The sequence below is a fragment of the Lethenteron reissneri genome, chromosome 39 (assembly GCF_015708825.2).
Source record: "Lethenteron reissneri isolate LAM-NWPU_2019-01 chromosome 39, ASM1570882v1, whole genome shotgun sequence".
NCBI lineage: Eukaryota > Metazoa > Chordata > Hyperoartia > Petromyzontiformes > Petromyzontidae > Lethenteron > Lethenteron reissneri.
The window spans coordinates 5,226,509-5,242,247 of NC_083817.1; the positions used below are offsets into that span (position 1 = coordinate 5,226,509).

General features: G+C 54.2%; 1 protein-coding gene across 3 annotated transcripts in view; it reads left to right on the plus strand.

The window, feature by feature from the left end:
- The window catches only part of GNG7 (G protein subunit gamma 7), a 279,379-nt gene that overhangs the window by 43,462 nt on the left and 220,178 nt on the right, over nt 1-15,739 (plus strand). For all 3 annotated transcript variants that reach the window (XM_061567686.1, XM_061567685.1, XM_061567684.1), the window contains one exon: nt 2,840-2,900. The gene's annotated coding sequence lies outside the window, so the exon portion shown is untranslated. The remainder of the gene's footprint in view (nt 1-2,839; nt 2,901-15,739) is intronic.

Consider the following 15,739-nt stretch of genomic DNA (forward strand, 5'->3'; position numbering starts at 1 on the left):
ATCGTGCACACCACGTGTGTGTTCGCATGTCTGCAAGTGTCTTCATATTTCCATGCTCGTGGGCAACCTGTGCGTGCGTTTGACGTGAAATGTTTACGGAGAGCCGTAACCTCGCGTGCCCTCTTCCCTTTTGGAACGTTCACCGTCTGAAATGAATCTCAATCGCACGGGGGGGCGCGGTGGCGGGAGTGGGGGGGGGGGGGTCACCGATTGCGTCAGTGGACAACTCCGGCGCTCTGCCCTTCGTAACCTTTTGCCCCTTTTTTCACCGAGTCCGCGTGCTTTGAAAGGGTTCTGCCGTTTGGCCTGCGGTTTGAATGACGCGAGCCGGGCGAATGGGTTTGCGTGGCGACCTAAAACCCCCGTGTTTAGACCCTGAGCCACAGCACCAATACCCCGCCATTCGCCACGATGTGTGACGGTGATGTCACCGCGGCGCCTGTGCCAGGCCAGGTGCACCTTGAGGCCACGTGAACTGTCAAAGTCTCGCTGACAGGAGGTTACGGGACAAACCCAGGTGCCATGGGTTGACTGACTGAGATGACTGGCAGATGCACCAGCTGTGCCCCCTACTGTGCCACCACCACCACCGTCTGTGTCTATGAGAAGGCCCCTGTTTCTGCGCAGTAACTTGAGAGAGCGGTGGCTCTGGCGTGTGCGAGTCAGCTGCTGCGACTCCCCAGATTTGCAGCGCCCAGCACCTCCTGGGACAACTTCCCCCCGAAAGCAATCCACACACTCGACCCTATCATCACTACATTCACAACGCAACAACAGCACACGCCTCTTTGCATTTGCACACACGACAACAACTAACTCACAGCCGCAACTTGCTTATGCTTTAAAAAAAAACTATAGATAGTACTGTGTATCTATTTTTTACTCCTTGTGTAGAATAACAATTTTTTAAGTTATTGATCATGAGCCCACAAAGCGTGAGCGATTCAAACATACTTTAAAATGTTATCTTCGTGAGTATTAAGCTGATGGTGCTTTGAGTGGTAGATTTGTGCTAGAAAGACACCACGTGTTTAAGCAAAAATAAAATTTACTTGACTGGAGATTGCTCCAGCTTAAATAAATATTCTGATTATAGTTTGTTCGGCCAGTTCCATTACTGAGCGTTAAAGTCTACATTCACGAATGCCAGCGAGTGATTTGTCTGAAGTGTGTGTGATTGTGAGGGTTGCGGGCAGGGTGGTGGTTATGGGCGGTGGATGGTGGTTGTGGAGGCGTAGGACAGAGGTCGCAACCGGGTACCCGATACCCGTACCCTACTCGATACCCGGCTACCCGTACCCGGCCGGGTACGGGTACCCGTTTGCGACCCTGGTGCGGCCGGGTACGGGTAGACCGTGAGTCACTGGTGAGTAACTGTTTGTCACTCATTTTCCAACGTCTTGTCTCTTCTCACAATTTAAGTTCCTAGAATCAACCCACCCGCGCCTGCAACATGGCTTCATCCCAGAGGTCGCAATCGGGTACCCGATACCCGTACCCTACTCGTACCCGGCCGGGTACGGGTAGGGTACAGGTACGGCCGGGTATGGGTACAGGTACCCGTTTGCGACCCTGGTGCGGCCGGGTACGGGTAAGGAATAAAAACCCGTTTGCGACCTCTGGCGTAGGAGGCCCGGGTTTGTGGCTTTGACCGACACTCGGGCGAAATCATTTTTCTGAAGCCCCACCGTTGTGGACCGACGGTGGCCTCTCTACGCTCTTTGTGGCGGCCGAAGTACGTCGGAGGCTCTAAATCTCGCGGGGCGGCGCGGCGTGCGCGTCAGTAGGGGGGTCGGGGGCTGGGAGGCGTCGTCAACTCATTGTGCGTTCACGCTCAGGCGAGCGCGGAGAAACGCGTCGGCGGCATTCTCAGCTGCCCCCTCTCGGCCTGCCCCCCCTTACGTTGTCGTCGTTGTGACGTCAGCAGCGGTGTGAGCAGCCCGCCCCCCTTTCCCTGCCCCCCCTCTCGCTTTGTCTCGTGATCTTTAGCCCGAGTCCATTTCCCCCCCCACCTTAGCGTCGGCCAGGAGGGCGATAGAAAGGCTCGGTCGTTGACCAACGTGAAATACCTCCAGACGATGACATTTAGCGTCGTCATCATCCCCCCCCCTACCCCGACGGGTGCCGTGGTCACGAGTTCATACCTCAGTGGACTTTGCCTGTATGTATGTATCTGTATGTACGTTGAACTTCTTTCGCACCGTACGTAGCCAACTGCGCAAATCGGAGGTGCGGGAGACGTGGTGCGTTCGCCCCGGGTTCTAGCGCAAGACACGGCCGTCGGAAGGGGGTTGATGGGCCACAGTCAAGACGAGCAACGAGGGATGGCACGCATCCGAGGGGACACACACCACTGTGGGGGGGGGGGGGGGGTGGCGAGACGGAGCGTGGAAATTGGTCCCTGTGTGAGCGCCAGGTGGAATCGTCGCATCGAATTACTGGAAGAGGCACTCTTTGGTTCTTTCGGTAAAGTCACGTAGGTGAAAAAATAAGAGTAAAAATAGAAATAACTAAATTACAACACGACGTTGACGGAAGCTTTTGTTGCTTCCGAAACGTCGTGTTTTAATTTACTTATTTCTATTTTTATTTTATTTTTAATCTTAATTTTAATTTTTTTCACCTACGTGACTTTACCGAAAGAACCAAAGAGTATGGACCCTTGCAGTCACGAAAACTTCAAATCTACTGGAAGAGGATTTGCGACGGCTTGAGAAGGCCTTCATCCAGCGGTGGATTTGATCGTGGCCGATGATGATGAAGGTTAACTGTTCTCACTGGTCGTTATGAGCACAGTGTTACTAACGTCGCTCCTGTTGTTGTTGTTGTTGGTTTGCAGGAGCCTTGCCAGGTGAATTGCTGCAGCCAAGCGCCGACGGCCTGCAGTGCCATCTACAACCGTAAGTGGCCTCCTCAGTGAATTGAGTGATGAATAATAAATAAAATTCTCAATCAATCTACACACAAGGTGATTACTTGTCTCACGCATGCGTGGAGTTTATCCGTCCGAAGACACGAAGGAAGAGCCCGTCGCGTGTCCGGTAGCCAAGGAGCGGAAACCATCACGCAAACTTCGGTTATCCTCGCAGCACTGACTTTTGTTAACCATCGAACAAACACAGTCGCTGCATAGCGCGCGCTTTCAGATGCCCTTCTGCGGCCACCTGGAATGATCTTTCCGATATTAGGAATGCACTGGGAGCTGTGCATTTTTAAATTCTCGATAGAAAACGCATTTCTTTCGCACTGGTTTGTTGTCCTTCCCCCGCATCGCCGATCGGCACGGTTGGTTACGTTCATGCAAAAGAGGTTCAACGTACGCACATACTTCATACATACATACACACGTACACACGTACATAGAGTTTCTACCCCTTGGTTCACACTGACGTTACATTGAAGCCGAAGCGGGTAAACGTCGCTCAAGATATTCTGTACAAGCGACGACCACAGGGTCGGGCACTCGGTGTCGCGTTGTCTGGAGGGGAAGGGTCAACGTTGTACCTGTGGCCGCACCACGGGCAGGGAAAGGAGGAGAGTCGAAGGATGTAAGGTTTGGCGAAAGAGAATGGAACAGGAGAGAGAAGAGAAAATCATGCATATGCACACGATACAAAAATAAAAAACATCACGGTAAACATTCACCATTTTTCTCCGTGAGAAGAAGGGTCATTTAGCGGCTGTTTATTTTTTTTTTGGAAAGAAACCCACGTTTATCCCGGTTTGACGCAAGCCGTCGCAGTAAAAATCGGTTGCAGTAAAACCAGCAGAGGGTGGGCGCCGAAGCAAGAACCCACTGTTGTACCCCACTTCTACGTGCCCGCGTCCGTGCCGCTCTCCGGCTTCGCCAAGCGCGGTCGAGCAAACCCTCTCGACCCGTGCGGTGTGGGGCAGGTTCCCCCCCCCCCCCCCCAATCGGAGCAGTGGAGAGGCAAAAGAGGCACACGTGTAGGCGCCCCCCGTTCGGTTTCCTCTCCACGTACAAGAAGGCGGCCGGCGTGCTTGCGCGAGTCTGGCTGTGACACGTCTCGGAGCCATAAACAAACGCAAGGTTATACGGAGCTGAAGATGAACCCCTTCCTTTAGCCAGCGTGGACAGGTAAGGCGGCGGTGGCGAAGCGATGAGGGAACTGCAAGGTGAGTGAGCGGACGACGACGCAAGCTACGCGCCGCTGTATGGAGTTGGACTACCTGGGACAGGTTGAGGCTGCTTCGCGTGGAATAAAGGCTACACTGCACAATAACGCGACACTGCTTAACAAGGCTAGACTGCACAGTAACGCTACACTGTGTAGATTAAGGCTACAATGCGCAGATTAAGGCTGCACTGCTTAATAAGGCTAGACTGTGTAGATTAAGGCTCCACCGCAGAATATGGACAGACTGGACAACACGGCGACACTGCATAACAAGGCGAGACTGCACAGCAACGCTACGCTGTGCAGATTAAGGCTACAATGCACAGATTAAGGCGATGCTGTCCAGAATAAAGCAACAGTGTGTGGAATCGGGAACACGGCGTGCCGTGTGGAATGAGACGAAGGTGGGCGGAGTGAGCGGGGTCCTGCGTGACGTCCGTTGAATAATCCCGGTGGCGTTGGCATCTCGTCCCTGGTGAAGGTGACGGCGCCGTGTGTGTGTGTACATATGTTGATTTTCTTTCACACCGTACGTAGCCAACCGTGCTCGTCGGAGGTGCGGGAAGTTGCGGCTCATCGTGATGATAATAACATACAGATATCAACACGTTCGTCAATAACGCTGCGGCCTTAAAAGGAAAAATTATATTGAACGGGGAAAGCGTCTTGTTGATTTTTGGGTCTGATTGCGGCGTGTGTGAAATGTGTGTCGTGCACCCTCCTCCACCCGACCACGGCTAATTATTAAAGCTGTCGCACGATGAACAAACGTGCCGATTGATTACTGCTTCGGCAGCAGAATCGGCACCGGTGCGTTGTCGCTGGAGGAGCGATCCACACGCGGCTACCAATTGGGGGTGCGGATGTTTCGCACGTAGTTACGATCGGGCATCATCAGGCAATTGCCAGAAATCCTGGGGGGGGGGGGGGTGGGGGCGTGTTTGCGAGGCTCCTTCACTCGCCGGGTTCTTTGTTCTCTGATCACAGGGCTACCCCTCCTCCGCCCCATTCGACGTCTCGATCGGTTGATCAATCGATGACGCCGCGGTTTGACCGACGTCGACACACTGACGACTTGCCTACCGGTTCTTATTTTGGTGTTTGCGTGCGTTTTCACAAACCGAGACTCTGAACGTGAATACCCCCCATTTTTGACCGGGAAAATTGTAGGTACTGCAAATAGTCCCGGGGGGCGGGGTATAGGTGGCGGGTAGGAAGAAGGTGAATTAAGTTGCATGGGCAACTCGGAACAGTTGGATGCAACTGGGAGGCATCGCCAATGCCACGGGCAGAGCGAATCGCTGACCTGTTTGAGAAAGGACACCGTGGTACAAAGAGAGAGACATTTAATCGCGAAATGAGTTTTGCACCCGTTATTAACCACTTTACAACTAAGGATGATTAAAGGGTGTTCGCATCAGCTCTGTCCGTCCACCTGTTTACCTGTCCGTAATTAGATGGGGGGGGGGGGGAGGTTTGTGGGGGGAGGCACTGTAACTCGCGTACAGAGGATTCAATAGGAACGAGTCTCTGTGCTTTGAGGTTGTGTTGCTATTCGGAACATGCACGATTGGAAACCGGCCTAAGCCACCGCACGATTGGCCAACGCTCGGAGACAGAAACCAGCGCCCAACGTATTATCCTTTGTAGCAGAGGGAGAGAGAGGGGCAGAGAGAGATTCACTCACTTTTCTCTGTTGGTCCACGGGCCAGAGAAGAAATCTGTTCCACCTTAGGCAGCAAATTACTTTATAACCCCACACATTTCAAATGGTTATCACATGATGCACCATTGTTGAGCACGTGGAGAGATTTTAACCTCTGAAGCTGTGCCACCTCGGGTGGTCGCGACGTGGAAGATCTGAGCTTCATGGACTCTGTGGGAGGTCCAGGAGAACATGGAGAAGTTATAAGCCAGTTGACTTGGCGTGCCGCGGTGGCGAGATGTTAACTACCTCGACTGGGTTCAATCCCGACCCTGATGCCGGCTGTTTATTTGGAGTTTGCATGTCTCTCCGTGGTCACGTGGATTTTTCTCTGGGTTCTCCGGTTTAGAGTATTTGGCTGCTATGAATTTTCACACGATAAGCCACTTGAGCTATCATTTGTGATGGTCAGGTCGCTTCTGAAAAAGAGCTACATAACTCAGTCGGCCGTGCCTTATAAAATAAAAAATAGTTTAGTTTTTAGTGACGCGCGAGCGGTTTTCAAGTTCGTTACGCACGCACACCGCTGCCAGTGCAGGGCCTTAACTGCTAAATTAATGTTTCCAGTTGTAAATCTGAGAAGGTTGATTGCCTAAAGATAACTCTCTGTCAGTTAATGGCGTTTAAGCAGCGGTCACTCTGAGTTACAGCAGCAGCGGTTTTCCTCGAGGCAACAACAGTCACGGGGTCTGAGTTCCTGTCGTCATTTTCGTTTACTCTTACGCGACAGACGAGAATCACTCTGGCACAAACCCAATGCTTACCGTCATGTTCCCCCCTCAACCTCGGCTGCCACCCCCCCCCCCCCCCACCGGGTCCCTGTGCCCCCCTCTCTCCTCGTGGCAGCCCCATTTGGGTCGGTCTCCGTATCTCAAGGAATCTGAAAGTCAGGTGAAGGCGAAGGGAGCGATGATGCGTCTATTAATACCGGCTCCCAAGGCTCGCGCGACGTTACACCGCGTGGAGTGTTGTAAGTGATTTAATGTTTTAATGCAAGCGAATGGCACTCGCAAGATGCGCGATTGTTAAAATTAATATGAATGCGCAAAGAAGTCGGTGCAAGTGAGAGGGTTTTTTTTACAATACAAACGAGGCGGTAAAAATGAGACGAAAAATCGATGCTTGAATCAATCCGTGGCCCTGAAGGACGAGATAGAAGCTGAGTCGGCACTGTTGAGGCCCAGGGTTCGAATCTGAGCCCGTGCCCCTCTGCAGAGCTCTCTATAGCTCATCGGATTCCTCTAGTCTGACGAAATATTCTGATTCGAATCTCCAGTGGGGTAAGTTCATAGTCTCTCAGCCCGGTCACCAATGGCTGTATGTAAAACTCGCAAGAATATTTGTTTTACTTAATTTGGATGAATATCTTCCTTGAGAGAAAAAAAAAAAAATGGTTTAACAGCCACGTGATCAACCTCTCTCCGTAGCAGGGCATGTGGGAAAGTGCATCCCCTGGTGTCGCATGAGGTCACTTTTAAAAGATCTCAGATGTAGTTCTAAGAAATCTCCTTCTGCGGACCGTCCTCTCACACGGTGATGTGCACTGCTCTGCAACAGTTCAAACTCGACACGCGTCGTCTCTTGCTACGACAGTGGGAATTAAATTGCTAGAAATGCAAAAAAAATCTGAAAGTAAAAGGTTTTTTTGTACATGTAAAAAAATTTTCGCACAGTCTCTGATTGGCTTCACAGTCATCAACATCATCATCAGCCATGTTCAATCCACTGCCGGCTGAAGGCCTCCTCCACAAGCAGTCTCCGTCTTCTCTCGCGCCGGTGCCGCAATGCGACTGCGCGATCTGGATTTGTACCGTGCGCGTGCAAGCGCGGCAGCGTCACGTCCAGCGGCTGCACCCACACGAGGCTGATTTCACTGCTCCGTCTCCGCGGTGCGACGTCCTGACTTGACTGCCTTCGGGAGAGAGAGTGAGAGAGCACGCACGCGCGTCTCAATTTTCGGCCGGTCTTCGAAAACATAAAACGTGCAACGGTGGTGTCCCTGCCTCCCTCCTTCCCCTTCGTTTAAGCTTAACTCGTGGAACGGGTAATCGCTGGGCAATGTCGGGGGTGGGGGGCAGTGGGGGGATTTGCCCAAAAGAATTCTGTTCTTGGCAGCGCCACGCCGCACTTGGTGTGCTGCCCACGCCGATGTTTTTGGCCGCACAGCTGCAGTGGTGGCAGCAGCAGTCAGTACTCGGGTGCGGTGCTCTCTGAGTAAAAGGGGTCCGCTTTAGTCTCCGTGTCAGCGCGACATTCGCGCACGCCCCGTTCCCGGCTCCCGAGTTCCACGTCCTTCCTGTCGCAGCATGGAGATAAACATTTTTTTTGGTATAGAATGTTGAAAGTTCTTTCGCACCGTACCTAGCCAACCGTGCTAATGGTCATTCATGCAAATGTGTCACACGCCGCTGTGCCATCTGCAACGCGAAGGAGACGCAAACAGATTGTGGTGCTTTCAGCCAATTAATTAATGAGCGTTTATGCGTCTGGTAAGAAATCTGGAACACCATGGAGAGAAGCCACGCGTGCGAGGGTGCAACACTCGATACCATACACATGGGACAGATGGCATGTTGCCGTTCCACATTCTCCTGCCAGATTGCTATAATTCTCAGAGCCACAATTTAGCCAACGTCTCTGCATGGGGAAAAAATAAAATCAGATTTTTACGGAGTATTTTTTTGCGTGTGTGCGGCCATCGTTGACTGGGGCTGACATCATCAACTCCGTGCAACCCGAAACCCAGATTCAAACTCGGGCTCTCAGCAGTGCTGGCTGGCCCAGTGTCCGACGCCTATGACCTTTACCCGTATCGCATTGCGAGCGTGCGAGGCTTTGTGGGTCACCCGGCCCCGCGGTGGTCGCCGTCTTGCGCGCAGGCTGCCTGGCTGGTTCGCGACGGGCGTCACGGAGAGCGCACGAGAGGTGGCGGTCGTGAACCGCGGTGGGACGGAAACGCGCGATTGGTTTGAAGGGTGGGGGGGGTAATGGTGGCGTGGGTTTTGTCGGGGGGGCGGGGAGAGGCTGCGTGGGATGAAGGGTGGGGGCAAAGTTTGGTTGTCGGTGGAGCGGGGGGTGGTGCTCTGTTGAGGTGTGGGGTTGGTGGGATTCCCGCTCGTGGCCAACACCGGTGTGACGATTATCTAAACCGGTCCCGGGCCTCCCTTAGGTCGACTCAGCCTCAAATGAGTACCTGGTGCGGTGTGTAAACATCGACACTGGGGAGACGAAGGCGGTCGGGCGTGGAGCTGGCCACCCACCCTCTCGTGTGCCGTGTCGGCCTTCATAGGTGCTCGGTCACAGCACTTGCCCCAACAGTCTGTTACAGGCTACATGGGGGTGTTTGTCTTTGTGCCTGTGTGTTCGTGTGTGCACCTACGTTTTTGTCTGTATGCATTCGTGTATGCGAGTTATATCCACGGGCTCGGTATGTATGTGAGCTGTACGCGTGTACCAGTACGTACGCGCACACGTGCGTTGCACGGGCTCGTCTCTGTGCGCGTGTCAGCAAGCTGCAAAGGCAACCGACCCCGCAGAGGAATTTGATGTCGGGCACATTTTGTGTTACGCCTCTGGGCAAGGTCGTCGGCAACACAAAAAACCACACAAAAAAAGTTGAACCGAACAGAAACTTTTCCCGCAACCTCATCACCCCTCTCTGTCTCCCACACGCCCTTCACCCCCTCCCCCAACGTTTTTTCGTTTCCCCCGTGTCTGTAACGCTGCCGTGGCATCGAAGCGATTGACGCGGAACGTCGGCCCTTCTGACCGGCGATCGACGTTCGCCCCCCCCCCCCCCCCCCGGTTATTTCCACGTGGCAGAGCGTGCATCGAGAGTGATGAATAAATATTAACAAATGCAATGGTTTAAAGATGGCTATGATGCTGGTGGTTGTCGTGGTGATGGAAATGTATAATATGCATACGCACACACGGCCATGTGTTTTAGCGGTAGTCGTACTAATGACAATGCAATCGTTACCAAGGAATGCGTCAGCGTGAGTCTCTCAAGGACACATCTCGTTCAGGAGGGGCCCTGCATCGTCACCGCTGGGACGTTTGGCCAGTCGCCTCCCTAACGGTTTGCCTTTGCTTGGCTTTTGTGTGGGAGGAAATTGGAGAACCTCGGAGGAAAATAATACGTACAATGGATGCCCTTTTATATTAATAACCTTCGCCAGAGCCCATAATTAAAGTTCAGTTTTCCACCAGTGCTCCGACGTTGTTCTCATCCATGGGAACCACGCCCAAGGCGACGCCCACCGTGGAGATGGAGTAATGCAATTAGGCCACATACGCCTCGCGGGGACCGCAATAGTTGGATCATGGCTGGTGCTGGTGATGATGGTGGTGGTGGTGATCGAGAGCACGTAGTCATAGTCGCACGTGTCTGTTATAACCCCCCCCCTCAAAGGCAAGTGGTAGGTGTGAATCCTACTTGCTGCACTGCCTTTGCAGGCCTCGCCTCCCCGGGATGTAATTTTCTTTTGCATGAATGTCTCCCCTTCCTAATGCTCCTCCTCCTCCTCCCCTAAACTCCTCCGTCTGTTCCCACGCCATCTTGCCGCTCCTGCAAACCGGCCCAGACGCCACCGGACCAGCTACACCCCGTCGCCTGCCCCACCGGCCAGAGTTGCCACTGCTTGAGAATCAGAATCCGCACTTTAGACTGGAGCAATCAGAATCAGAAAGGGTTTTATTCGCCATGAAAGTTTGCACAAACAAGGAATTTACTATGGCAGGAAGGTGCATACATTCAACATGTCGGAATCTTAAAACTTAAATAAGTGGTATGCAGTCTAACTATACTAAAATTACAAAGTCTAACTAATACTCAGGGGCTAAAGTATGAGAATCAGAATCTGCACTTTAGACTGGAGCAATCAGAATCAGAAAGGGTTTTATTCGCCATGAAAGTTTGCACAAACAAGGAACTAACTATGGCAGGAAGGTGCATACATTCAACATGTAGGAATCTTAAAACTTAAATAAGTGCTATGCAGTCTAACTATACTAAAATTACAAAGTCTAACTAATACTCAGGGGCTAAAGTATGAGAATCTGAATCCGCACTTTAGACTGGAGCAATCCCATTGGCTGTGAGTCTCTTCTTTTCTTCCCCCCTTTCTCTCACAGATGTCCAGGAAGCGCCGCGTGGCCTTGCTGCAGACGATCAGCTGCGATTGGCGGTTTCCTGCTGGCGAGGCGGGGTTTTTTGTTGTTGTCTCAATCTCGCTTCTCTCCGGTGGTGGTAAATAAATAAATAATCGCGCCGTTAATGGTTACGTGGGGGGGGAGGAGGAGGACGCGTAGGAGTCGCCCCTCGTGCTTGTTTAGACGGGGGAGGTGAAGCGGTCTAGCGGACGACGATCGTAGGAACTTTATTTTTACCCCCCCCCCTCCCGCGTTTGTGGTCCCACGTGCTTGCACGTGTGTTTGGTGGAGGTGTTTCCCAGGGTTTCTGTGTGCGCGCATTTTTTAAGGTGTATTTTTTTTGTATGTGTTTGCATTTGCAAGTCGTGTGTGTGATTGTATATATGTGTGTGGAGGTGCGGTTGGCTCTGCTGCGGCTACGAACTCAGCAAACCGAGTTCGATTTCCGATCACGGTCAACACCAGTGACGAGTATCTGAACCGGTCTCGGGCCTCTCCTAGGTCTACTTGGCCTCAAATGAGTACCTGGTGCGGTGTGTAAACGTCGCCACTGGGGAGACAAAGGCGGCCAGGCGTGGTGCTGGCCACCCACACCCTGGGTGCCACGCCGGCCTTCATAGGCGCTCGCTAACAGCACTTGCCCCAAAAGTCTGTTCGGGCTATACGGGGCATCCTTTGTCTTTGTAACTACCGACAGGTTTCAATTGTGTTTGTGAACACATTCTCATTCTCTCTCTCCCTATTAAATCCCATTGCCTCCCCCCCCTTCACCCTTTCCTTCCGGCTTCCACCAGACCTGGGAATATGTGCGCGCGTGCACTTGCATTGTTTCGGCGTCAATCTGCACGACGACAAAAGTCCGCTCAGCAACTCACCCAGTCACATCCAGCCACTGCTAACCCATCCCCTAAGCCACTCACTCACCCACCCACCCGACCAAGCGCAGATGCACTCGCCCGTCTACTGGCTCGCCCAACAACGAACCCACTCACCCATTCGCTCACCCACTCACTCAAGCATCCACCGTACACCCAACCTCACCATCATTCACCCGCTCACCCACTCACCCGCTCACCCACTCACTCACCCGCTCACCCACCCACCCACTCACCCACTCACCCACCCACCCACTCACTCGCTCACTCGCTCACTCGCTCACCCATTCGCTCACCCACTCAAGCATCCACCGTACACCCAACCTCACCATCATTCACACACCCATGCACCTGCTCACTACACACACAATCTTCCTTTCTACCACCTTTTCCTGGTACGGTCTTATCCCACAATGCATTGCACATTTTCTATTGTTCACATCGTTTTGCTTTACATTTCCACATGATAGGCAACTTCGTTGGGCTATTATTTGTGGCGAGGTCGCTTCTGAAAGAGGAGGAAGCTTATAATAGCTTCGTGGGCTTTACCTGGTAAAATAAAAAGTTTGTTTCGTGATTTGCTTACCATTCCTATACTTTGCACTCAAACCGTGTCTTTGTGTTATTTGTTCTAACGTTCTGATCCACCCAGACTGGACATCTATGAAAAGAGCTTTATAGCTCATCGGATTCCTCCAGTATAAATATTCTGATTCTGAAAAAGAGTGTATTCGCTCACAGACATAAACTGTGCATAACCTGAAATTAACCGACTGACAATATTGCAAATTTCTTATGCCTCTAATTTCTCATCGATTGGAGGAAGTGCCATTTAAAAACAAAGTCAGGTGGTAATGTTGCTGACCCTGTGAATTTAAGCAATTAATAACGCGCTAACAAAGACTGGCAGGTGCACACCAAAACAAAGGTCCCCCGTATAGCCTTAACACACTGTTGGGGCAAATGTTGTTAGCGAGCACCTATGAAAGCCGGAGCGGTTACCCATGGGGGTGCGTGGCCAGCAGCACCACTTTTGTCTCCCCAGTGGCGATGTTTTACTGCACCAGGTACGCATTTGAGGCTGAGTAGACCTAGGGGAAGGCCCAGGACCGGTTCAAATAATCGTCGCTGGTGTTGGTGGCTCGTGAGCGGGAATCGAACCCGAGTCCTAACCACACGCACTGACACTCAATGCAAAAACATCAACAAAAAATGACGTCACAGATCGTGGGTTCCAGATTTAAATCCCTATGATCTCAGCAGTGCTAGCTCAATGTCTCTTAACACGGCCAGTATGAACCACCTTCCCCGAGCCCCCCCCCCCCCCCCCCTCTCAGACCACCCCCATCATCATCGTCCTCCCAACATTCCCAGTATTGATGGTGCTTGCGAGTGTGTGACAATTGCCCGCGCAGCGTTCCCACTCCCCGCCGTTTCCCTTGCTGTGGGAAACCTCCAGCCGCCCCCATGTGTCCACGAAGGCGACCATTGTTTTTTTTAGGCTCGAGTCACGAAAGGTGAGAGCGTCTGTCTCGGGAAACTTGCCGTAGGGCGAATCCATTCCTACGGCATCCCCCCCCCCCAAAAAAAAAACCTCCATCCTCTTTGCCTGCGAACTGCTCTCAACCCCGTTCCAACTTTCCCACCAGCAGCCTCACCACCAGCAGCCTCACCACCACCAGCCTCACCACCACCAGCCTCACCACCACCAGCCTCACCACCACCAGCCTCACCACCACCAACCTCACCACCAGCAGCCTCACCACCACCAGCCTCACCACCACCAGCCTCACCACCACCAACCTCACCACCACCAGCCTCACACCACCAGCCTCACCACCACCAGCCTCACCACCACCAACCTCACCACCACCAGCCTCACCACCACCAACCTCACCACCACCAGCCTCACCACCACCAGCCTCACCACCACCAGCCTCACCACCACCAGCCTCACCACCACCAGCCTCACCACCACCAGCCTCACCACCACCAACCTCACCACCAGCAGCCTCACCACCACCAGCCTCACCACCACCAGCCTCACCACCACCAGCCTCACCACCACCAACCTCACCACCAGCAGCCTCACCACCACCAGCCTCACCACCACCAGCCTCACCACCACCAGCCTCACCACCACCAGCCTCACCACCACCAGCCTCACCACCACCAGCCTCACCACCACCAACCTCACCACCAGCAGCCTCACCACCACCAGCCTCACCACCACCAGCCTCACCACCACCAGCCTCACCACCACCAACCTCACCACCAGCAGCCTCACCACCACCAGCCTCACCACCACCAACCTCACCACCACCAGCCTCACCACCACCAACCTCACCACCACCAGCCTCACCACCAGCAGCCTCACCACCAGCAGCCTCACCACCAGCAGCCTCACCACCACCAGCCTCACCACCACCAGCCTCACCACCAGCAGCCTCACCACCACCAGCCTCACCACCACCAGCCTCACCAACACCAGCCTCACCAACACCAGCCTCACCACCACCAGCCTCACCACCACCAGCCTCACCACCACCAGCCTCACCACCAGCAGCCTCACCACCACCAGCCTCACCACCACCAGCCTCACCACCACCAGCCTCACCACCACCAGCCTCACCACCAGCAGCCTCACCACCACCAGCCTCACCACCACCAGCCTCACCACCACCAGCCTCACCACCAGCAGCCTCACCACCACCAGCCTCACCACCACCAGCCTCACCACCACCAGCCTCACCACCACCAGCCTCACCACCAGCAGCCTCACCACCACCAGCCTCACCACCACCAGCCTCACCACCACCAGCCTCACCACCACCAACCTCACCACCAGCAGCCTCACCACCACCAGCCTCACCACCACCAACCTCACCACCAGCAGCCTCACCACCACCAACCTCACCACAACCAGCCTCACCACCACCAGCCTCACCACCACCAGCCTCACCACCACCAGCCTCACCACCACCAACCTCACCAACACCAGCCTCACCACCACCAGCCTCACCACCACCAGCCTCACCACCACCAGCCTCACCACCACCAGCCTCACCACCAGCAGCCTCACCACCACCAGCCTCACCACCACCAGCCTCACCACCACCAGCCTCACCACCACCAGCCTCACCACCACCAGCCTCACCACCACCAGCCTCACCACCACCAGCCTCACCACCACCAGCCTCACCACCACCAGCCTCACCACCACCAGCCTCACCACCACCAGCCTCACCACCACCAGCCTCACCACCACCAGCCTCACCACCACCAACCTCACCACACCAGCCTCACCACCACCAGCCTCACCACCACCAGCCTCACCACCAGCAGCCTCACCACCACCAGCCTCACCACCACCAGCCTCACCACCACCAGCCTCACCACCAGCAGCCTCACCACCAGCAGCCTCACCACCACCAGCCTCACCACCACCAGCCTCACCACCACCAGCCTCACCACCACCAGCCTCACCACCAGCAGCCTCACCACCAGCAGCCTCACCACCACCAGCCTCACCACCACCAGCCTCACCACCAGCAGCCTCACCACCACCAGCCTCACCACCAGCAGCCTCACCACCACCAGCCTCACCACCACCAGCCTCACCACCACCAGCCTCACCACCACCAGCCTCACCACCACCAACCTCACCAACACCAGCCTCACCACAACCAGCCTCACCACCACCAGCCTCACCACCACCAGCCTCACCACCACCAGCCTCACCACCACCAGCCTCACCACCACCAGCCTCACCACCACCAGCCTCACCACCACCAACCTCACCAACACCAGCCTCACCACAACCAGCCTCACCACCACCAGCCTCACCACAACCAGCCTCACCACAA